The sequence below is a fragment of the Capricornis sumatraensis genome, chromosome 4 (assembly GCF_032405125.1).
Source record: "Capricornis sumatraensis isolate serow.1 chromosome 4, serow.2, whole genome shotgun sequence".
NCBI lineage: Eukaryota > Metazoa > Chordata > Mammalia > Artiodactyla > Bovidae > Capricornis > Capricornis sumatraensis.
In genome coordinates, this window is record NC_091072.1 from 44,250,329 (window position 1) to 44,274,733 (window position 24,405).

The window sequence follows — 24,405 nt, forward strand, 5'->3', positions numbered from 1 at the left end:
ATCCAGGTGATGTCAAGATAGAGATAAAGTAAGCTTCATTCATAATGTTTAAATGTTTGAATTAACTACAAATCTAGAAATATTCTACAAATGCTCAGCAAGATTGTTTTTTTTTAATTTTAAATAAAAATGCTATAGGTAAAATAGCAATTAAAGAAAATGACGAAAATGTCATTTTTGTAAGAAATTACAAAATTTATGTAAGAAAATGACAAAAAAATGTTAAGCTAAAACTAGAAATTAATGTTTTGGTTTAGTATTGTAAGTTTATTTAATTCATAAAAAGGATTTATCTAGGATTCCTTTAAACAAAAAGCATCTATTTATGGTTAGTGTTTAGACACCAGTGATTCACTTATGCTTAGAGGCAGAAAAACTTCGTTGGGTACAGCAGAGCTTGAAAATGATTATGAACCATTGCCAACTGAAATCAATTAGAAAGGAAGTGAAACACCCTTTCTATAAGATTTCATTTCTAAAGTAGAATTTAAACACAGCTTTTCAAGAAATTTAATAATTTAGTAAGTATCTCTTAAAATCAAGAACTCTGGGACAAAAAAATCATAAAATTTATGTCTCCTTTATTAGCACAGCTAATTATGACTTTTACTTAGTGTTCAGTTCAGTCGCTCAGTCGTGTCTGACTCTTTGCGACCCCATGAATCACAGCATGCCAGGCCTCCCTGTCCATCACAAACTCCCAGAGTTCACTCAGACTGATAGTTGTAACCTTGTTCTAAAGAAGTACACACGTGTCTAGGGCTCTTCAAGTAACAAGTCACAGTTGGGAGAGGAGAGAAATGGCATCAGAGAGAAAGGGAGGTGGCCTCACAGTGACACCTGCTGTGCTCTGGGACACACCTGCCTCCAGGAAACAGTTCAGGGATGAAGAAACACCCCATCCCACAAAGCCACTTTCAAGCATTTGCTTTCACCACCCTTGTATACACGTTTCACTCTTGACCTTGGAGAAATTAAGCTTTTGGCTCTGAGGAATCATCTAGAGTCACAATCTAGAGGGGAGGACAAGAAAGTCAATAGGTGATTGAAAAGAGCTAAAACGGCACCAAGAACAATTACAAGTATCCCCTGCTTTTCCAAAGTTCACTTTATGTTACTTTACTTCTAGGAAAGGCCTACATCAGCATCTGTTTTTGATAATTTAAAAAAAAAATTTAAGAGACTATTTGATTTCATATAAAAAGGTTCAGTGTACATTTTACAGTAAAAGGCATCATGCTCCCCAAGCAGGGATACTGGCCCAACTGGGCTCCTTCCCTGGAAGCCACACCCCACATCTCAGTGTCAAGTCTTAGGCTTCAACTAGCAGAACGTGCCCTCGGGTACCTACTTCTGTCCTGTATGCTGTTTTGGCTTATGAAAGGCTTCCTAGAAATGCTCTGCTTTCAGACAGTGGGGAAACCTGGACTAGGCACTGGAAGTGCCATCTGTCCTTTCCATCCTCCACACGCCCCCCCCCCCCCCCGGTCAGGTCACCATACTATTTCTAGCCACTCTGTGAATTATCGTGTCTTTCACTCCTGTGTTATGTTAATTGCCCCCAATTTCACAAGCATGCCTTTATGCAGTGTGCTGCTGCTGCTAAGTCACTTCAGTCGTTTCCAACTCTGTGTGGTAAAACTTAAAAGGACACAGTATTAATTGTTTGTCTTAGGGCTCCCTCTAGCAGTGACCATCTAGTTAGCCTTCACTTCCTACTAATCTCATGAACTGCGCTCTAGAAAAATTAGGATTTAGAGACAAATTAATTAACTAAATTTACGTTCTGTGATTCTGTGTTTTGACTTACCTGTCTAGTTTACCTTCCAATGACTTTCTAACTTCTAGTTCTACTAGGTAGAGTTGCTTATATTTTTCCAATTCTGCTTTATGAGAATCTTCTTGCAAAGTTTTCACCTTGGGGAGTTCAGATTCCAAGTCTTTATTTAATTCTGAGTTCCAGCTGACTTCTTATGGAAGCATTATTCTTCTCTTATAACTGCTCTAAGTTCTCCTGAGAGCTGCTTGTATCTAAGGCACATTTTAAAAGATAACATTTTTAAAATAATCAAAAATAAATAAATAAATAAATAAAAATAAAAAATAATCATTAACCTGGAAAATGATATTTGCTCCCTTTAGTTTTGAGCCAGTGATTCAGAAAGCAATTTTAAAGGTTAAAAAGAAAAAAAGCAGAAGTTTAAAACAATTATCATCAATGTGAAGTGAATTACATTGGAATTATAAAATGAAAGTGGAATTATTGTTATAGTGGTGCTTATATAATCTGATAATTCAAAGAACAAGAGGATCAACTTAACATTTTAAAAACTGAACAAGACAACTTAAAAATAATTCAAGAGGATGGTACCAGTTCTAAACCACAATATTTTCTTTTCCTCCTAGTAGTCTTGTTTTATACCAATTGGTCTTATAAATGAAAGGATTCTCTAGTGAGAATCATTCTGATAGGTCAATTTGGTGATAACCGTGATGGAAACGGAAATATTTAAAGGGAGAAACAAGTGTCCCCTTCCTTCCAGAAAACTACCAAACCAACTGCTCTAAGGGAAGTAGAGGAAACCCGTAAGCTGTATAGATCCAAAATGTAATTTACAATGAGGTGAATTCAAGCACATGACAGATGAACAAATTAACCTGCAAAATAGGTTGACTTCCTTTAATTTCTCTACGAGATCCTGTCTCACCCTTTCTTCAATCTCCCCTTTATACTGCTCTACTTGACTGTGTTCTATCATATTCATTTCTATATGACTTCTGAGGTTCACTACTTCTTGCTCCAACTTCTTTTTATTCTTCTCTAGTTTTTCACATTTCTTTTGCATTCCTTTCATAGATAATAACTCCTCTCGAAGAACTTAATTTTTTGCATCCAGGTGCAGACACTTTGAAGATGCAGTTTCAAGGATTATCAGTCTTCAAGAATAAAATGATACTGTTTGCTAATGAAGAAAGTGGACTGAGCACAGCCTAACTAAAACCCAGGATCAAATAGATATGATGGTATTTGTATTGTAGAATGTAGGACCAGGGATTACTCAGAGAATCAAGAAAGAAGTTCAAACCACCAAGAGGCACAAAATATATTCTTCACTGTCATCATCTTTGTCACAGAACATTTGCACTTGATTTTATACTCTTTTGTATTTTTTTTCCATAAAATGACTACAAGTCACCTCTTAGTAGAATGTCTTTTACTCCTTCCCCCCATCTTAATGCCCCATGTTTTAAAGAAGTTTGAGGGATACTGTATTGAGTTACCTAGGGCTGAGTTAATAAACACTTCCCAAAAGAAGATTGTGAAAATAAGACTTTCATTAATAAATATTATAAATATGGATTCTAATCCCATAAGTCTTTTTCTGAACTATGAATAGTTTTTGCTAATTTGAACTGCATTCCAAAGAAAAATAATTCAAAAGGTTAAAGAAATCCCATCTCCTAATAGCTTAGTGAGATGATCCATACATTTTCCTGAACAACAACAACAACAAACGCCTCATTTTGGTAACCATTTGTTACTTTTCACAGAACAGAACATACCAAACAAAACAACAAACAAAATTTGCAGGAATTTCAGTGACGCTGAGTTGCAAAGAACTTTCCTTTAGACAGAATGATTACTCGGTAAGTCAAGGTGAGTGGAGGTGGTGGTATTGAAACTGTCTACAAATTCTTTGACACTTTTCTCTGAAATTCCCTCCCCTTAAATATGTGCTGGCCTTAGTAACTGATTTCTACTGGACAGAGTCTGGGGAAACTGACTTTTGCTCTGTGGGCAAGCCCACCCTTAGCATCAGTCACTACGCTGTGAAGAAGTCCAGACCACCTACTGAGCACCTTGTCAGTGCCCCCACTGACCGCCCCCAACTAATGTCTCATCCAAAAGCCAGCTCCAACTGCCAGACATGTGCATGAACTAATCTTCAGATGACTCTGGTCCCCACCTTCGTGACATCCCAGCTGATGCCAACTGGAAAAGAAACATGCTGGCCTCACTCACTGAGCCTTGCCTCAACACAAATTTGTGAACAAAGTAAATGCTGTTTTGAGCCACTAGGCTTTGACGTGGTTTATTATACAATTTGCTGGCAATAAATACCTGGCACAGATACTGATATTAAAAGTACCATTAAAAAAGAACTAAAAGATGTGAGAATGCCTTTCAACCTGGAGGTAGGTGAGATATGAATGGATGCAAAGAAAGAAATGAAAACCCAAAGGGCTTCATGACATGGTAAACTGAATCCTGATGGCCCTGAAAGAGGCTGCTGGTGACAGCTTCTAGGCAAGAGAAGAAAACGACACTGAAACACAGGGGAAAGGAAATTCTTGCTAAGAACCAGCTGAAAGTAACATCAATGAGAGGGATAAGCTATCAAAAAAAAGGGGAGGATTATTAAATATAAAGGAACAAGGCTTAATTATATTTGGGTTCAATATCTGATATCTCCTTTACAGCATCTCCACATGTCCAGTGGTCACATGATGCTAAAAGAGAGAAACAGCTTCTGGGCTAAGATCAAATCTAGGGTGCTGCCAGGAAAACATGGTCTAAAGGTGAAGCCTGTAGACTGTAAAACCCTTCATTAAGACCCTGAAAAGACTTAAGGTGGTGCCTCAAATTCCTTTAAATATTCTAAGGGCATAAGAATTTTAAAGGCATTATCCTACAAAGCTTCATAAGAAGCCCAAGGTGCAGAGCTTCTCTCAAAAAAGATTTGTGAGGGTAGCCTTTCCAATGATGTGAATCCCAATCCAATTCACAGGACACTAAAAGCTTTAAAGAGAACCTTGACAGCAAAAAACAGTGCTTGGCCTAACAGAGACCACGACATACAAATGAGAATAGGCCTTTGGGATTTTCTTTGAAGTTCAATAAAGAGGAAGTTGGCTTAAGAAACATGACTCAGCTACAGATAGAGGTCATTTCTTATGGAAAGGACAGCACACAGAGCTCAGAGGGTAGAGCAAAGGAGAAGCACTCCTATGGGCAGGACCAAGTCCTCATCAAAGAGCTGGCAGCACCAAACTGGACCTCAGAGCTGCCATGGACTACGGTGCCTCCCGTTTCCCATTTCTGGACGGGAGAGTCTAGTCATTCAGCAGAATGGTGGGGCTGTGGGTGGCAGATAACTTGCCCCTTTAGTTCTCAAGTCTTAGTACTGAGAGGGTTGTGCTCACAGGGTCACACTCTAGAAATCACACCCAGAAACCTCATCTCCATGTGCCATCTGTACCTGATGAAGATGGTAAGACCTCTACTTGAGCCTGGGCCTCACACTTAACAACTGAGATTTGTGAGAGAATGAGTAGGGAAAAGGGTATTTTTCATTGGAAGGAATATAAAAAATTGTGGCCAGTGAGTTACTGTGCTAGTTTTTAAATGTACCCATTAGTTTTTAAAACTTTATCCTGTAAAAAAGGTAGAATATAGGCCAAGTATAACTGACTTGCTCCTATTGAACAGAAGATGATGAAAGTGATGCCATGTGAACTGCAAAGTGAGGTTAGACAAGGCAGCAGAGCTTTTGCCTGGCTCTCAACCTGGGAACCAGGCTCCATGTTGCAAGTAAGCCCAGGCTGCAAAGAGAGCCTAGGTGTTCAGTGTAAGTGTTTCACTTGTCTGCCTTCACCGAAGTCCAGCCAACCACAGATACCAACTATCAGACATAGGAATGAACACACCTTCACCCAATTCTAGTCCCCAGCCCTCAAGCTGCCCCATCTGAAGCCAAGGGGACGAGAAGCCAGCTGTCCTGGCCACCGTTTCCTAAGTGCAGATTTTGAACGAAACCACTGTTGTTTATTGAAGCCACTAAACTTAAAGCTGATTAGGAAAAAACAGAAAAATGGATTTTTGAAAAAGAGAAAATAAAAGCATAACTTAAATGCAGGTAGAAACTGATCTCTTATAAACTGGAATATAATAAAGGGTAAGAGTTTTAATGACAATGTTGAGGAGAAGAAGCATATAACTAGAAGAAAGACTTAAGAACTACTCAGGAAGAAGTTTTTTCAGAGTTCCCTTCAATTACAATTTCTTACAAATAGGCAGGTGTGACTCAGAATTTCTGCTCAAGTTTGAAAACAATGAAGACTAGTAAGCAATGAGACATATGATTTGAACTATAAGAAGTAACTAGAAATAGTTTAATTACCAAAATCAGACTTTTGACCTCATCTCAATTTACTGAAATTCTAAAAGAGGTGGGTAGCTTTGAGTAGTTACTAATCTAGAACTCAATCTTCATTGTCCTCTCGTCAGAGAGAGAAATAAAACACCACGAGATGCCACTTCATACTTGCTAGGATGGCTACACTCACAGACAGGTAATGACTAGTGTTGACAGGAATGTATAGAAATGGGAACGATTTACATAACTTGGATAAAAATATAAAATGATGCCGCCATGCTGGAAAACAGTATGGCAGGTCCTCAAAAGGTTAAACAGAGTTGCTGTGTAATACAGCAATTCTATTCATAACTGTATTCCCAAAAGAAGTGAAAAAATATGTTCACATCAAAACTTACACATAAATGTTCACAGCAACATTACTGACATTAGCCAAAAATTAGAAACAAACCCAAAGGTCCATCAGATGATGAATGGATAAATAAAATGTGGAACATCCATACAAAAGAATATTCAGTTCAGTTCAGTTCAGTCACTCAGTCGTGTCCGACTCTTTGCGACCCCACGAATTGCAGCATGCCAGGCTTCCCTGTCTATCATCAACTCCCATGGTTCACCCAGACTCACGTCCATTGAGTCCGTGATGCCATCCAGCCATCTCATTCTCTGTCGTCCCCTTCTCCTCCTGCCCCCCAGCATTAGTCTTTTCCAATGAGTCAACTCTTCGCATGAGGTGGCCAAAGTACTGGAGCTTCAGCTTTAGCATCATTCCTTCCAAAGAAATCCCAGGGTTGATCTCCTCCAGAATGGACTGATTGGATCTCTTTGCAGTCCAAGGGACTCTCAAGAGTCTTCTCCAACACCACACTTCAAAAGCATCAATTCTTCGGCGCTCAGCCTTCTTCACAGTCCAACTCTCACATCCATACATGACTACTGGAAAAACCATAGCCTTGACTAGACAGACCTTAGTCGGCAAAGTAATGTCTCTGCTTTTGAATATGCTATCTAGGTTGGTCATAACTTTTCTTCCAAGGAGTAAGCATCTTTTAATTTCATGGCTGCAGTCACCATCTGCAGTGATTTTGGAGCCCAAACAAATAAAGTCTGACACTGTTTCCACTGTTTCCCCATCTATTTCCCATGAAGTGATGGGACCGGATGCCATGATCTTAGTTTTCTGAATGTTGAGCTTTAAGCCATTTTTCACTCTCCTCTTTCACTTTCATCAAGAGGCTTTTTAGCTCCTCTTCACTTCCTGCCATAAGGGTGGTGTCACCTCCATATCTGAGATTATTGATATTTCTCCCTGCAATCTTGATTCCAGTTGTGATTCTTCCAGTCCAGCGTTCCTCATGATGTACTCTGCATAGAAGTTAAATAAGCAGGGTGACAATATATAGCCTTGATGTACTCCTTTTGCTATTTGGAGCCAGTCTGTTGTTCCATGTCCAGTTCTAACTGTTGCTTCCTGACCTGCATACAGATTTCTCAAGAGGCAGGTTAGGTGGTCTGGTATTCCCATCTCTTTCAGAATTTCCCACAGTTTATTGTGATCCACACAGTCAAAGGCAATTATTGAGCAATAAAAGCAAGGAAATACTGATACATATTAGACGTACCTTGAAAACATTATGCTAAATGAAAGAAGGCGGTCACAAAGGATCCCATATTGTGTGATTCCACTGACACGAAATGTCCAGAAAAGGGACATCTACACAGTCAGGGAGTGGAGTCATGGTTCCCTCAGGCTGGGAAGATCAGGAAGGGAAAACTGGCACAGGGTGATTTCTTTGGAGGGTGATGAAAATGTTCTAATGTGGTAATGCCTGTATAACCCTTTAAACACAATTAAGTTACTGAACTGTACAGTTTAAATGAAAGAACTGCATGGTATGTTCATTAGATTTCACAAACCTTCACCAAAAACAACGGATACTTTGGGGTCATTAATGCTGTGCTGCTCAGCTTCAGATCACCAGCCAGGATACAAGACAGAGAGAGTAAGAGTGTGCCCTTTTTATCTAAAAATGATATGGGGAAAAGCTGTCTTTTTTACTGGTGTCCAACCTAAAAAATTAATAGACAAATCTGTGTTTCACTGTTCAAAGCATGGAATGATTATATTTCCCCAAATTAAGTGATTTTGGGGTTCTAAAACTGATTAAAAATTACCTTATGTTTTAGCATATTAATTTGAATATCCATTTCTGTTGACTGGTTTTTAAATCTCCATGGAAACTAAGCTCTCCATTTTCTTATTCATTTAACTTCCTTCTTGTCCTTTTTAAAAGTTTCTTAAATCTGTAGAAATGTATAGAATGAGTAAGTTCTTTAAGAGCAGATATTTAATAATTAAACAGATATATGTTCTATCAGATAAAGCAAACAAATGTATAAATTATAATCCTTTCTCATTATTCAAATTTAATATTCCTTGAAAGCATAACTAAATTCTAATCTTAGATAAATATTATGAAGAAAAATTTTATCACACTTAAATATACTATGTGTGATATATGTAATATATGAGTTCTTATAACTAAGTTAACATCAATTTTTAGCATGCTAGTGTGAAATATTAATTTATTATTAAATATTAGTTATAAACCAGAGATTAGTATTCAAGCTAAAGATGAAGAGATATGATTTATGAATGTTATTTGAAAAGACACAAGACACATTTGTTCCTACTGACCACAGCCTCTACAAAAAGAAAAGAAAGTAGATACAAAAAACCAACAAGAGTCTCACTCAAAATTGAAAAAAAAGAAAAGCCTTTGGAGCCTGAGTTAAGCAGGAAATAACCCAGGCTGAGAGTTTTAGAAGAAAGGAAGTCAGAAAAGAGAGTGTACCAGTCTCTTCAAGACTGTTTTAAGAGATGTAGAAATCTTGCCCAGCACATTGTTAACAAAATGCAAAGCAATGTAGAGAAAATTAAAAGAGAAAAATATCAATGAGAATCACAGAAGAACTCTTTGTATAATCATCACTTGGCATCCACAGAGGACTGGTTCAAAAATCCCCCAACACTCAGTGGATACAAAATCCACGGATGCTCAAGTCTCCCTAAGCACATCTTCCCTATACTTTCAGTCATCCCTAGATCTCTTACATTATCTAATACAATGTAAACACTTTGTAAATAGTTATAAATACAGTGTAAACACTATGGAAATAGTCACCAGCTTGAGACCAATCCAAGTTTTGCTTTTTGGAACTTTCTCAAATCTTTTCCCCTGAATACTTTTTATCTTGGGTTGGCTGAATCTGTAGATGATGAGAATTAACCGTACTCAGCAAGAAAAACAGAAGCAGTTTTTTATCTTACTGATCAAAACATGGTCACTAATTTTATTATTCTTTAAGTTACACATAGATTTTTGTATGTACATTTTGTAACTAAAATTTTGGGGCAAAAAGAAAATATAAGCCAAATCAAGATACTGTTAAATGTTGTTCAACAATAACACAGGTAGGTTTTTAGATAATAAATTACTTGAATGATGAAGGGAAGGAACACAATTAAAAGAAGGCAGGATTACCAAAAAGAACAAAGATACTTAGCAGAAGTAAAAATTCAGCATAGATGATGAGGAAGAGAGTGACATTACTATATGCAGAGGCACAGTTGTTACTGTTTCAGAAATCATTACAGATAAGTATAACACTGCTGCACTCAAAAACATTTCAGATTGTGCTGACTTTCCACAGTAAACTTTGAAATAGGATATAATTATGAAACTACACAAAAAATTGAATTTGTGTCTAAGGTTTTAAATAAAATAAAATAATTGAGGTTATCAGAAATATTAAAATCTTACCCAGCAATCTTTTTTTCTAACTCATTGTTTTTCTTCTTTTCTTGGTCCAAGCTATTTTCCAGAGATTATTTTAATTCAATGTATTTCTTTAATTGTTCCTTTTCATCCTCAGACTTAGGAAAAAACAATTTGAGAAAATTATTTTTAAATACCTAGAGAGACTTTATATTCTTTCTTAAAAATATTATTTCTCATGAGTTCACAAACTAATATGAATTTATAGTAAACACAGTTATTAAAACTGATTGATGTCAATAACAGATTTCAAAATTGATGACTTTTCTTATTTTTCATTTCATCATTTTTCTGAAATTTAAATTGCCAACATTTATTTGTTAAAAATAGAGCCCTTTACATATAAAATACTAAATGTTAATGACAGTTTTTTAAAAGACTGCCAATGTTTACATTTTACTTTCTAGAGATGTTCTAAAATAATTTTCATAACTGTTCAAGGTATTCCAGGTTTTGTTAAGTCACACCTTACTAAAATAATCTTTGAAAAATTCCCATGCAATCTCATCTCTTAAAAAAAAAATCCAACAAATGAAAAATACATCCATTCAGAAAAATGGTTCTATACAGACATAGTATTCATTCTTTTTTTTTATTTTACTTTAAAATATGGTATTGGTTTTGCCACACATTGACATGAATCCGCCACAGGAGTACATGAGTTCCCAACCCTGAACACCCCTCCCACCACCCTCCCCATATCATCTCTCTGGGTCATCCCAGTACACCAGCCCCAAGCATCATGTATCCTGTATCGAACCTAGACTGGTGATTCATTTCTTACATTATAGTATTCATTCTTAATGAAGAGAACAAACTACAATATTTAAAATGATTCATTCTCAAAAATCTCACAGAAAGATCTGGATTACAAAAGAAACTCAAAATTCTCAATCAAATCATTACTCAAATTTCTGGACTCAAATAGATGTTTGTGTACCAATGTTCAAAGCAGCATTATTAACAATAGTCAGAAGGTGGAATTTCATTGACAGATGAATGAACAAACAAAATGTGGTCTATATAAAATATTGCTTTTGGACTGTCACAATTTTTTAAATTAAAATCTTACTATAAAAATCATTAATTTTATGAATTCAGTCGACTTCTTCTATAGAGGAACCACAGTACTAGTAGCAAGCAGTATCAATAAAACTACAATAAGCTAATGAATGAAACTTTTCACATTGTCCAAAATATCCTTATATATTACTAGTAAAAAAATTAAAATCCTTTCTCAGTATGACAGAAATTAAGAGGTTGACTCACCAATCTTGTACTTAACAGGTTTTTCTGAAGCTGTTCAATTTTGCCCGCTTGCTTTTTGACTGTAGTTTGTAACTCGGCATTTTCAATTTCAAGCCTAAAATGCAGATTTAAAAATAATTATTCTCACACATAAGATTATTTTTTTAAGATTTTTCTTGGACATAGACCATTTTTAAAGTCTTTATTGAATTGACTGCAATATTGCTTCTGTTTTATGTTTTGGTTTTTTGGCTGTGAGGCACATGGGGTCCTGGCTCCCTAACCAGGGATCAAACCCACACCCTCTGCCTTGGAAGGCATAGTTTTAACCCTTGGACTGTCACGGCATTCCTTCACACATAGATTTTTAAAATATCACACTGTTTTTGAACAAATATCTGCAGGTTCAATTACATAGGTTCTTAGAATTTTGCAAAGTAGATGATTTGGCAACTGTACTGTTTTTCTGTTTGTGACTAATCGCCTTCCCTGGTGGCTCAGATGGTAAAGAATCTGCTGGCAACGCAGGAGACCCAGGTTGGATCCCTGTGTCAGGAAGATCCCCTGGAGAAGGGAATGGCAACCCACTCCAGGATTCTTGCCTGGAGAATTCCATGGACAAAGGAGCCTGGAAGGCTAGAGCCCATGGGGTTGCAAAGAGTCAAACACGACTGAGCAATTAAAGCTTTCACTTTTTACTTGTGGATAATGTGCAAAATATGGAAATAATGGGGGGAAATTATGCATCTCACAAAAGCTCAAAGCTGAAATGTTACACAGCTTCATGATAATATGCTTATTATCACTGTTGATCTATTCTCATATTATACTCTTTATCTGCTTTATACTTATTTTCTACCCTGCTTTAAGTCATACTTTTGGACGTGATCCTGTGTTTTCTCAGCACATCTCACAGCCTCTGTAAGTTGATCCTGTGCTTCTTGCAACTAAAAAAAAAAAAAAAGAAAAAACAACTGTTTTAACTACTAATAACCTAGTAAATCTGCCATCATTGGCTTTTGTCACTTTTGTCTGCATATTGTTAACAGCTGCTTTCCTGCCATGCAGCAGAGATGAGTTGTTACAACAGACACCTTACAGTCCACAAAGTGAAAATATTTCCTGTCTGCCCTCTACAGGTTACTGACCTCTCCTCCAGCACTCAAACACAACATCATCCATGCTTTAAATCAGATTTTCTCAAATAAACACACAAATTTATAAACTACTCAAATGGGGAAAGACAGAAAACTACCTTATGGTAAACAAATATATATATATATTTTATCCAGGCTCCACATAGGCCATCACTTTAAATATTCACATATGTAAATGACCACAGATCTTACAGTAGTTATGAGAGCTAACACTGCTGTTGGTGACAACCTGGTGTGAGAGGCAGTAGCTACACAGGAGCCAGAATGCATGGGCCTCTGTCAGAGTTCCATCAGATCTGAGCTGCGTGTCTAGAGCAAATCACTTAACCTTTCTGTATCTCAGTTTCTCCATCCATAAAATGGAGATAATCGTAGCATCAACCTCAGTGGGATTTTTGGAAGATTATATTGAGGAGTTTACATAATGTACTTTAGAGAAGCATATGGCTCCAGTATTGCCAGAAGGAAACCCGCTCCGCGGTATTTTTGGCTGGAGAATCCCATGGACAGAGGAGTCTGGTGTGCTACTGTTCATGAGGTCACAAAAAATTGGACACGACTGAGTGACTAACCACACACATAAACTATTTAGAAGAGGAAGTGGCATAGAATAAGAACTGTTTGTAAATGGCGTTATTACGGTCTCTGTATTTTATTTGCAAAACAATTTGATATATCAGGCAGATGTCATGCCAACAGAAATCGTCTTCAACACAAGTCACACTGAAATCCCTCTCCATACCATCGCAAATGGCAGTAAGGGGGAGCACGGGGCCCAGAACATGTGCATCCAGTACTTCAAGAATGTTCACTGACTCCACTAACCAACTAGCAGTGTTCTCCACTTATAATAATTTGTAACTTACTTCCTCTCTGTACTATACAGTGGACAATGACCACTGGTTAATATGCAAATAGCACCTCCTGGGTGGAGAGGTACAGAACTTACATGGCCATCAGAGGAAGGGTGAAGTCACTGCCATGGAAATATTACCCTACTGCTAAATCAAACTTTTCTGAATCAATTCATTCCCAGGAACTGTTAATGTCTAGCAAGTACTCGGATGAGAAAATTAAGGTTACAAGCTATGGATATCAGAGAAGCCAACTCCAGAACCTCACAGTTGGTGAAAGGCTAGAAATCCATAAATCCCACTTCTGGCTGCATAATGAAAGAAGGAAATTTTACATTTTTATTCCAGAGTCAGGGAAAAAAAAATGAGCGTTTAATTGAACAATTCTATTCTATTAGACTAATAGAATTTAGTTTCTTAATAAAAGTTTTACTATACCAGTATCTCCAAGAAGAAATTATTGATGTCGTAAAAAGTACTTAGTTATGTCCTAACAACTGCTAAGCTAAAATATTTTCCATTTATGCAGACAAGTATTGCGCATATCAATAAGTATTCCCTGTTAAACCAATGGCTCTTGTAGACAAGATCCTCCCTCATGAAAAAAAGGACAATATAAAATTAAGGGCTAAAGTATTCTTCACAGACTAGATGAGAAAGGCTGAAGAGAAAAGGCTCAATGAGAACTGGACCGTCAGAAAAACTCCATGGATAAGAGACTGGGCACCAGGTCTGAATAAATGGAGGACTACCCAAGAGAAAACAAAACTGTGAACACCAAAAGGACAGTCTGAGCAAAGGCCAAGAAAAGGCGAAATCAGCTAGTTAACTCTGAGGATAAAATTCAACCACAGGAAAAGAAAAGTGTGTCCACACAGAAACTTGTAAATCAGTGTTCACAGCAGCATTATTAATAGCCTCAAAGTGGAAACAGCCCAAAGCTTCATTAACTGGTGAATGGATAAATGGCTTAGCCACATACTGTGTATTGTTTGACAATTAACAGAAATAGAAGAACTGATAACGTGCTATAACATGGATGAAACCCAAAAACATGACACCAAATGAGAAAAGCTCATCACAAAGGAGCACACACTGTGTGATTCCATTTATATGAAAGCCCGAGACAGATACTACACTGGTGTTTGCCTGGGGCTGAGGGAGATGGGGGGCCATGAGGGGCAGCTAAGGGATATGGGGTTTCCTTTTTGGGGTGATGGAAAGGCTCTAAAATTGGTCACAGGTGACACCTTTCTACACTAAGAGATAGTGAACTACACATTTTCAGTGGGTGAATTATATGATACATGAATTATATTTCAATAGCTTTTTAAAAAATCCAATGGCAGGGTCTAAATAATCTTCTTAATTATCTATTTTGGATGTACATACTATACAACATCTGAGTACCTCCAGGCTTTTATAATATATCTAAAATGAAAAGAAGGCAAAGCTTAACTTCAACTAGTTTGTATAATACCCTTTCTGCATAAGTTATTCTGAAATCTATGAAATAAATATATATATAACTCTACAGTCACTGACATAAGTGAAAATGAGAAATGATAATTTCCTGAAACATTCCATTAAACATTCTCTGATTTTATCTGGCTTGCCTTATCATGGCAATACAGGTATCACACCAAAATAGTATTGTTTCAAAGAAACAGTCTCTCAACTTCTGTGAAGAATGCTGCACAATTCTTAACTTTCCTAAGCATAAATAATATAAGAAAAAATATATATAATGCAAATGGCAGAATGAAAGTCAAGTTTTAGAAATGAGTGCATTATAAAGAAAATAAAATTGTAGTAAATTACTTGCAATGAAAATACAAAAGAAAGCTGTCCAGGAAAACGAGTGTCCTAAAACACTTTATCCTACATATAAACAGTCAACACATTCACTTTCATACATACCTGACTTGTGAGTTGACATAAGTTCTTCCTTAAATCCTGTGCCTCAACTTCTAAGTTGGCACGATAATGTGACAAGACCTCCAGTGACGCCTCTGATATAGACTGCTTTCTGAGGGTATCAGCCAGTTCTTGTTGAAGTTGTCTCACAACTGCCTAATAAGATGCTCTGTCACTGAGTTTATCAAATCACTTTACGATTACATTATGTTAATAATAGATAACTCCAACATATGTACTTTGAAAATTATCACCACAGATAGCAACTCACCTTCTTTTTCCTCCTCACTGAGTTTGGTTACAGACACAGAAGGGGCCACCCTCCAGCCTTCCTGATATTAAGTTACTCAGACAAAGGATGCGGCCCCACTGTCCATGCCCTGCCCCTCCCAATAAATCTGCACAGCTTCACCACCTCATGTCCAGAAATGAGTGTGTAGGTGGGAAAAGTGATGGAAAATTCCACACTGTGGAAACATTTTCATTTCCTTCTTTATTAGAAGCTTTCATTAACTCAGAGATCTTCACATATTCCAACCAGTGCTCAGATCTTTCCAATAGATTCCTACCTCAGCAGAAAAATGAAGCCATTCCCTTGTTGCTTACTCCAGTACTTTGGCCACCTCATGCGAAGAGTTGACTCATTGGAAAAGACTCTGATGCTGGGAGGGATTGGGGGCAGGAGGAGAAGGGGACGACAGAGGATGAGATGGTTGGATGGCATCACTGACTCGATGGATGTGAGTCCGAGTGAACTCTGGGAGTTGGTGATGGACAGGGAGGCATGGCGTGCTGCGATTCATGGGGTCACAAAGAGTCGGACACGACTGAGTGACTGAACTGAACTGAACTGAGTATGTCTATATTAATCCCAAACTCCTAATTTATCCCTCCTCCCCACCTTTGCCCTTGGCTAACTGTAAGGACCTACTGGAGAGCACAGGGAACTCTACTCAATATTCTGTAGTCACCTACCTGGGAAAAGGAACTGAAAAAGAATGGATATATGTGTGGGAATAACTGAATCAATTTCCTATACATCTGAAACTAACACAAAATTGTAAATCAGCAATATTCCAATATAAAAGAAAAATGAAATTTAAGAAATACGGTTGCTGCCATAGCCTTCAAGGAGCCTCGATATCCTAACCTCCACCTGCCTCCAGACCGCAGCCCCTACGACCCTCTCCCTGACTCACTCTATTCCTGCTGCTCATGAATCCTGCCATCCTTCATTTTTAGTGGACAAACTTGTATTCAAATGATACTAATTGATCCTTAAAATGAGAATTATGAGCAAACTGTTTGTAAAAATGCTCTAAGTAAATAACATAAATAGCAGTGGGAAGATTAAATCAGGAATAGTTTGGTTAAAGCTCACCACTCGAGTCCCAAATTATGATTCAATGACAAATAGATGCCTCTAAAGTGTTGAGAGGCCATAATAAAAATGATTCAAGGCTGAAATTTTCCCAAGTTAATTCAAATTGATGTAAATAAAATTAAAATTATACCAACAAATATGTCAAAAAGGTATGACAAACTACTGAAGCCAAAGTACAATATATAAAATATAGCATCTGGGAAATCTGGAATTGACTGTCAAGGTAATCCATGTAACTGAAACCTAATTTTGAAATATTCATTTTAGGTTTGAGCATTTCATTTCTCTGCTTCATCATGATACTGAAATGTGGTAACATAAAGATTAAAATTCTTATCCTAAAAGAGTAAATTACTAATACTATCTATATTAATAATTTAGAACTGAATCTCTTAACATTTCATAAGCAATACGATGTCTCTACTCAAAGTAAAGCATCTCTTTTTTCTAATTTTTATTTGCTGGATGCAAGGTGCGCTTTTAGGCTGGTGTAGAGACCATAGATTCACAGCCTACGTATTTTTTATGTTCAACTAGATTCAACATTTAGCCAGAATCAAGAATCACTGTGAACTTTCTTTCAGGAAGTCTGAGAATTTCTTCTTTTGGATACTCACTTCTCTTTCTGTTTTCTCATTTTTGTACTGACACATTCTCTCTTTTAAATGAATACACTCCTTGATTAACTCCTTGTTTCTTTCCTCCAGCATCAGACCTTTTTTCTCACGTTTGGCCTTAAGTTTTCTCACGATCTGCTGAAACTGGTCTTGGACGCTAATGACCGTCTTCTCTTTACTGTCAGCTCGGTTTTGTGCATCGTCCCGTTGCTGTCGGAGCAACATATTTTCACTCTGGAGTCGAGATAATCTCTCCTCTAAGGATTCCTGCTTTCCAATATATTTATTCACTTTGCCTTGTTCATTCTGATACGTGTGTTCAATTTCCTGCTTTTGACACTCTGTTTGGCTTAGGTCTCTCTGGACAGGTTCTAATATCAAAATATTTTCTCTTAGAGAATCTCTTGTGTGATGCAGCTTAATTTCTAGGTTAATGAACTTACTTTCCACTCTAGAAAGTTGCTGGGAAAGCATCTCCTTGTTATCTTTCAGGTTAGCCACATCGGTCTTCATTTTGTCCTGTGAGTGTAACCACTCATCTCTTGCTCTCTGGAAGGCAAGTTCCAGGTCTCTTTTTGATGTCTGACTTTGATCATGATTGTCTGAGGCAGCAGCCAGTCTAGAACAGTAGGATTCCACTTCCATTTCCAGTCTTCGTTTGCTTTCTTTTTCATTGTCCAGCTTAGAGTTTAGCATTGTATTCTCAGCTGTCAGAGCATTAAGCTGGCTTAATGTATTGGGACATAGTCTTTGTTGATGATTCCTCATCCAGTTTTATTGCCTTTTGAAGATATCATTCTTTCCTTTTACAATTTCAATGTCATCAAAATATTTCTTTTCCTTTTCCCCGGTGCTGATTTTTCACTGCATCTATCTCCAGTCTTGGCATGGCAAGTTCATCCTGCAGCACGTGGTTTTTGCACAACAGGTCTTTTGCTTCTTCACAACTATCAGAAACCTAAGTGAAAGAAAGGAGACTTTTAGCTAGTACTCAATACAGTGACATTCCATGATTTCCTCTCAAATGAAAAACTAACCTCTATGTTTATACAATGAAAAGACGTCACCAAGTGTGTCTCCAAATGGAAAAAATAAGGTTCGATACAAATCTCAGACTTTATACAAGCAGAAGTACCCAAAAGTTCAAAAATTTAATTGAAGAAAACAAATCCATGAAAGTATAAAAGAAACCCCAAGAGACTTTTCAAGAAGCTCAGAACTGGAAAGGCTTTTCTTTGAATTACAACAAACTTGGGAAGGCTTAAACAAAAGATGTATAGATCGGACTACACTTAAAAATTGCATCTGACATGGTATATTTGTACAATGGAATACTGCTACTGCTGCTGCTGCTAAGTCACTTCAGTCGTGTCCGACTCTGTGTGACCCCATAGATGGCAGCCCACCAGGCTTCCCGTCCCTGGGATTCTCCAGGCAAGAACACTGGAGTGGGTCAATGGAATACTGCTACACCATATAAAAATTAAATGCTATTTGTAGCAACAGGGATGCTGGACCTAGACATTATCACACTAAGTGAAGTAAGTCAAACAAAGACAAGTATTATATCATACTGCTTACATGTAGAATCTAAAAATGAACTTATTTACAAAACAGAAAGCTTCACAGACATAGAAAACAAACTTACGGTCACCATAGGTGAAAGGGAGGTATGGGAAGGGAGAAATTAGGATGTTGGGATTAATATATACACACTAGTATATATGAAATATATGAATTGATACTTTTGAACTGTAGTGTTGGAGAAGACTATTGAGAGTCCCTTGGACTGCAAGGAGAGCCAACAAGTCCATCTTAAAGGAAATCAGTCCTGAATGTTCATTGGAAGGACTGATGGTAAAGCTGAAACTCCAATACTTTGGCCACCTGATGGGAAGAACTGACTCATTTGAAAAGACCCTGATGCTGGGAAAGACTGGAGACAAGAGGAAAAGGGGACGACAGAGGATGAGATGGTTGGATGGCATCACCGACTCAATGGACATGGTTTGAGTCAACTCCGGGAGTTGGTGATGGACAGTGAGGCCTGGTGTGCTGCAGTCCACGGGGTCGCAGAGAGTCACATGACTGAACTGAAACTGAACTGATATATAAAATAACCAACAAGGATCAACATAAAGAACTACACTTAATATTCTACAAGAAAAATCGAAAAGGAATGTGTGTGTGTGTGTGTGTGTGTGTATGCGTGTGTGTTAGTCACTCAGTCATGTCTGACTCTTTTTAACCCCCATGGACTGTAGCCCATCAGACTCCTCTGCCCATGGAATTCTCCAAGCAAGAATACTGGAGTGGGTAGTCATTTCCTTCTCCAGGGGACTTTCCCAACCCAAGGATCAAACCCAGGTCTCCTGTATTGCAGGCGGATTCTTTACTGTATGAGCCAGCAAGGAAGCCCTATATATGTGTGTGTGTATATATATATATATATATATATATACACACACACATATACATATATTGCTGAACCACTGTGCTGAATACCTGAAACAACACAATACTGTAAATCAACTATAATTCAATAAACAGCACTACTTGCTAGCTTTAAAAACACTGCATCTGATACCTAACCTATACAGTTACCTCACAGTAAGAGCCTTAGCTCTCTATACATTTAAACAGACTAAATTTCATTAAAAAAACTTTTTTGAGACTATGCTATATTTCTAACATTTTAACAGTCAATTAGAAGAATTATCCCTATTGATAACTGTACTAAGCACTTCTACAAATATCAATTAACTCATTAGCTATAACTCTGGAAAGGAAGAAGTTAAAAATATAAATAAGCTGCAGGCTTTTCGCCAGGTCTTCTGACTTTAGTAGTCCTCTTACATCAAACCACAGTTACTTCTCTAGTACAAACATACAAAGTAAGCCTCTTATTTCACTCATGATACACACACTAATGGTAAATAAGGTAAAATGTAGAGAGCTCTTCTTAGAAAATCATGAGATTATTTGCTACAGCAATAACTTTCATTATCTCTTCATAATGTTTAAAATAGTAACATGGGGGAAATACAATGAAAAACACAATAATCATCACTAATATGTATTATGGCATATCTATCACTGTTTTCAAAATTCCCTGTACTGAAACAGGACACTCACAGAGCAGAGTGCTCATTTTCTCACAAGTAGAAGAATGACATCCAAAATGTGGTCTCAGAACTGCCTATAGATTCCTCCTTACCATCAGGGAAGTGATAAACTAACCTAGTGATCTTTCGAGGAAATGACATCACTACCAACAACCAGAATATCTACTGTCAGTAGCAAAATTTGTTTTCTTTAGAGGGGGAGGGGGGCTTTTATAAGTTTGTTCTATAGAAACAACTTTTTAAGGTGTTCAAAAGTGTTTTAACAAATGATGGCACAGTTTTTACAAATCGAAAACCTGTAAATGATGTGAAAAGGTCGTTGATAGGGTATTGGTTAAAGAAATGACAGTGGAGCCAAAAACGGACTCTGATTCAGACACTGAAAGTGATGACGTGTGTGGAGTGATCAACACGTTCACTCCAAAGCAGAGGGACTTGGTCGGGTAGCACAGTCGATGCTAGACCACACACGGTCTTCCTCGCCTAAACCACAATCAGGGTGCCGGCTCTTCCAAGACAACTGCAAAAACTTTGAGATCGATTCCTATGGAAAATACTAAAGGCCTCTCCTTGGATGAGGCCATCGTGTGTCACTCCCTATCTGCAGCAGACAAACGGATTTGAATTACAAATATTACTTTATCCAACAGATGGAAAATGTTTCCCTCCTCAAAACATAGATATATAGGCTTTCAAAATTCTCTACATTTTCTATGATGTATAGTGTTGGTTTTTAAAATATACACATACACAGAAACATATACACATATTTTTAAATGACTACAGAAAATACCTCAGAGTTCATTTCCTTATTAGCCATTTCTGTCTCTTTTTGTTTGGCAAGGTGATTGGCCAGAATTCCATCCTATAACATTCTGCCATTCTGTTCTTGAGAAAGCTGCTTCTGAGTGTCATTTTGCTCTTCTATAACCTGGAGAGACATTATATGAAGTTTTGGGCCTATACCATTAAAAAAAAAAAGTTAAAAGCTTAGGAGAAGAATTTAAAATAAAAATAAATACTGTTTAAATGAAGTAGCCTTATTCCCACATTAATAACTCAGATCTTAATTTAAATGCCTGCTAAATTTATCACAGAGCAAAATCATAGGCAGACATAGTACTGTGAAGGAAAATTTCTTTACAAAGCACTTAATTAGTTTCTTCACACTGTCAACACAAGTTAGCCTGTATTTTAACATAAAAATCAAAATTAATACGTGGATTGGAATTAAGAATACTACTTTGCCTAATGTATCAAAAATGCTAACCATTATGTTAATGATTAAGCTTGATTTATGTCCATTCCTCCACTCAGAAAACATACACAGACCATCTATGAGAAGCCAAGAATGGCAAGAAATTAATAACTTAAGCTCTAAATGTCACAGTTCATACTTAAGATAACAATTTTGTTCTAAACCTAAAAATACATATTAAATTAAAGGGATGCTATACATAATATTGATGAGATAGTATCAGAAAATTGAAAATTTCACCAAAGATTGCGCTACCTGATTCAGATCATTTCTCGCAGTCTTCAGTTCCATTTCTAGTGCTCTGAGAGTGAGTTCAAGTTGCTGTTTCATTTCAACTTCTTTACTATATTGGTCTTTTTTTCTTAACTATTCCCTAATTTTTTCATACAACATATCAGCATTTCTTCTCTGCTCTTCTTCTTGCTTTAAGGTGAATCTGCAAAATTTATATAGCTCTTCTTAGAAAATCATGAGATTATCCACTGCTACAATAACTTTCATTCCCTCTACATAATGTTTCAAATAGTAAAATGGGGGAAAATATAATGAAAAACACTTAATAATCCTCACAGTTTTCATGTGCAGTCGATGGTGGACCACACACGGTCCACACACATGAGGGTTAAGAATAAAACTGCATCCATTTTTGTTTTCTGTCTTGAGAAAAAGGACTACTGTATACATCTTTGCATGGGAATGTAAAGGAATATAAATGTCAAATATAGATCAAAGATCTTTTTTAAGTTCTTATACTTTGACCAAATAATACGATATTATTAAAGAAACTGTATTCAAAATAATGAGAAAGGTAGAAATGAATTTATAGGAAAAAAAGTTTCTTGTAGTATTAAATATAAAACAGAAAAGTGAGAAACAACTGAACGTCAATGTGCTAAATAATTAATAAGGTTTCCATTACGGTGGACTTCTGTACAGTCATGAAAATGATGATTTGGAAAAACATACATTAAGTTATTAGAAGCATTCACTGTTAAGAAACTGCTATATTATTTCCAAGAATTTCACACTCCACAATACTAGTAACAATTTCTCCTCTGTAAAATCCTAGAGGATAACCTAGTCCTTATAACACGTCTACATCGCTGCAGTATTAAAGGAAACAATAGTTCAAATATTTCTTTAAAATCGAGGTGTACAGTACCTCAAGCTGCCGAGCTCTCGTTCCCACTCCACTTTCTGATGCTCTGTGATTTTACTTCTTTGGTTTCTGACAGCTCTTTCTGTAGCCCACGAACCTTACTTTCCATTTTTTAATCTTTCCTCTAAGCAGTTCACAGTGGCTTTTTTTAAATTCTACTAATCCGTCATATGAAAGAATCATACCAGATTTTCAACAAGCTAACAGAATCTGCATGATGAAGAAAACAAAGATAAAAACAAAAAAAAAGTTCATGTGAGTAATTTTTGAGTATAAAGGACTGTCTCTCATGTTCACACATCCATGCATTGAATAAATATTAAGTGTCTATAATGGTAAGACATTATTCTAAGCTCTGCAGATGAAACAGACTCCCCTGGCTCTTGTTCAGCTTGGAGTCTAGTAGAAGAGAATGATAAATAAAATAATATGAACTCAGAAGGATATTCTAAGGAAAGAGAGTTCTATGATCACATAACAGAACTTGACATAGACTGGGTCCAGTAAAGATTTCCCTGGGGAAGAGATGTCACACTGAGAAATGAAGGATGAGCAGGAAGTAGTAAGTAGAGAAGGAGGAACAACCCCATGGACAGTCTCCAGCTGCCATTATGTTTTTAACCAAGACAGAGTGAACAGCTACTGATTTACCTTCCTGAGTGGAGTGAGCAAAAACAACACCGATAAAATACATTAAACAATGATTTTCATGGCAAAGGACTTCAAGGAATGAGAGACAATGATCCTGGAAACACATGAGGTTAGCCTAAGGAACGCCCCAAATCACTGCCTTGAGAGAATTTCCAGGCTCTGACACGGGGAGAAGGAATGGAAGCTGAGTCAGCCAGACTCGCTGAAAGGAGGTGATAAAGCTGACAGTCTGGTGAAACCAAAGTGGGCAGAGATCACAGATCAGAACCACAGAGAGGAGAGAGTGGAACAGAGAGAAAAAGGACCCTGGAGATGTGAGGAGGAGCCCCTCGGGTATTCAGCAGAGGAACGAATACAGCCCATCTGGGAGAAACCACCTGAGACCAGGGAGAAACAATCTGAAAAGACTATAGGAACCTGTGACTGGTGCTCACTCAGTCCCAGGAATTCTATCTATTCTCATGAGCCAGGCTGGAAAAACTCCTAGGTACCAGCAGAATGAACAGGGTAGTCAGCAAGGTCTTCCCTCCAAGACAGTAAATAACAGCCTTAGCCCCAGGGTCCCTCTGGATACACCTAACAAATCATAAGAAGCAAGAGCACAGAAGGATCTCTGGAAAACTCTCAATATTTGGAAACTAAATCACATGGATCTAAATAACCCTTGGATCAAAGAGGTAATGAAAAGAAGAATTACAAAGTATTTTGAACTGAATGAAAATGAAAATGTAAGACCAATTTTAGGAAATTGACATGCTGATGCTAAAATTCATGTGGAAAGAAGGGTAAAAAATAAAACAAGATGAAGCTAGACAACTGTGACCTTTAACCATGAAGCAAAGAGAAGCAACAGTTGGGCTTCAAGCAAGGGATAACATAATGAGATCTGAACTTTTAAAAATAGATAATAATTATAGTTTCTGTGTGGACTGAGGTTCCGAGAGGTAGAATGGCAGGGAAAGAAGTCCTGAGATTATTTCAGTTATTCTACGAGGAAAGTGATGCTAACTTGACCTTGGGTGAAGGCACAGGAAAGAA

At 37.2% G+C, this 24,405-nt stretch overlaps 1 pseudogene; it reads right to left on the reverse strand.

The window, feature by feature from the left end:
• Positions 1-1,006: 1,006 nt before the first annotated feature.
• Positions 1,007-22,899, reverse strand: LOC138078563 (ankyrin repeat domain-containing protein 26-like; annotated as a pseudogene).
• Between the last annotated feature and the right edge of the window lie 1,506 nt (positions 22,900-24,405).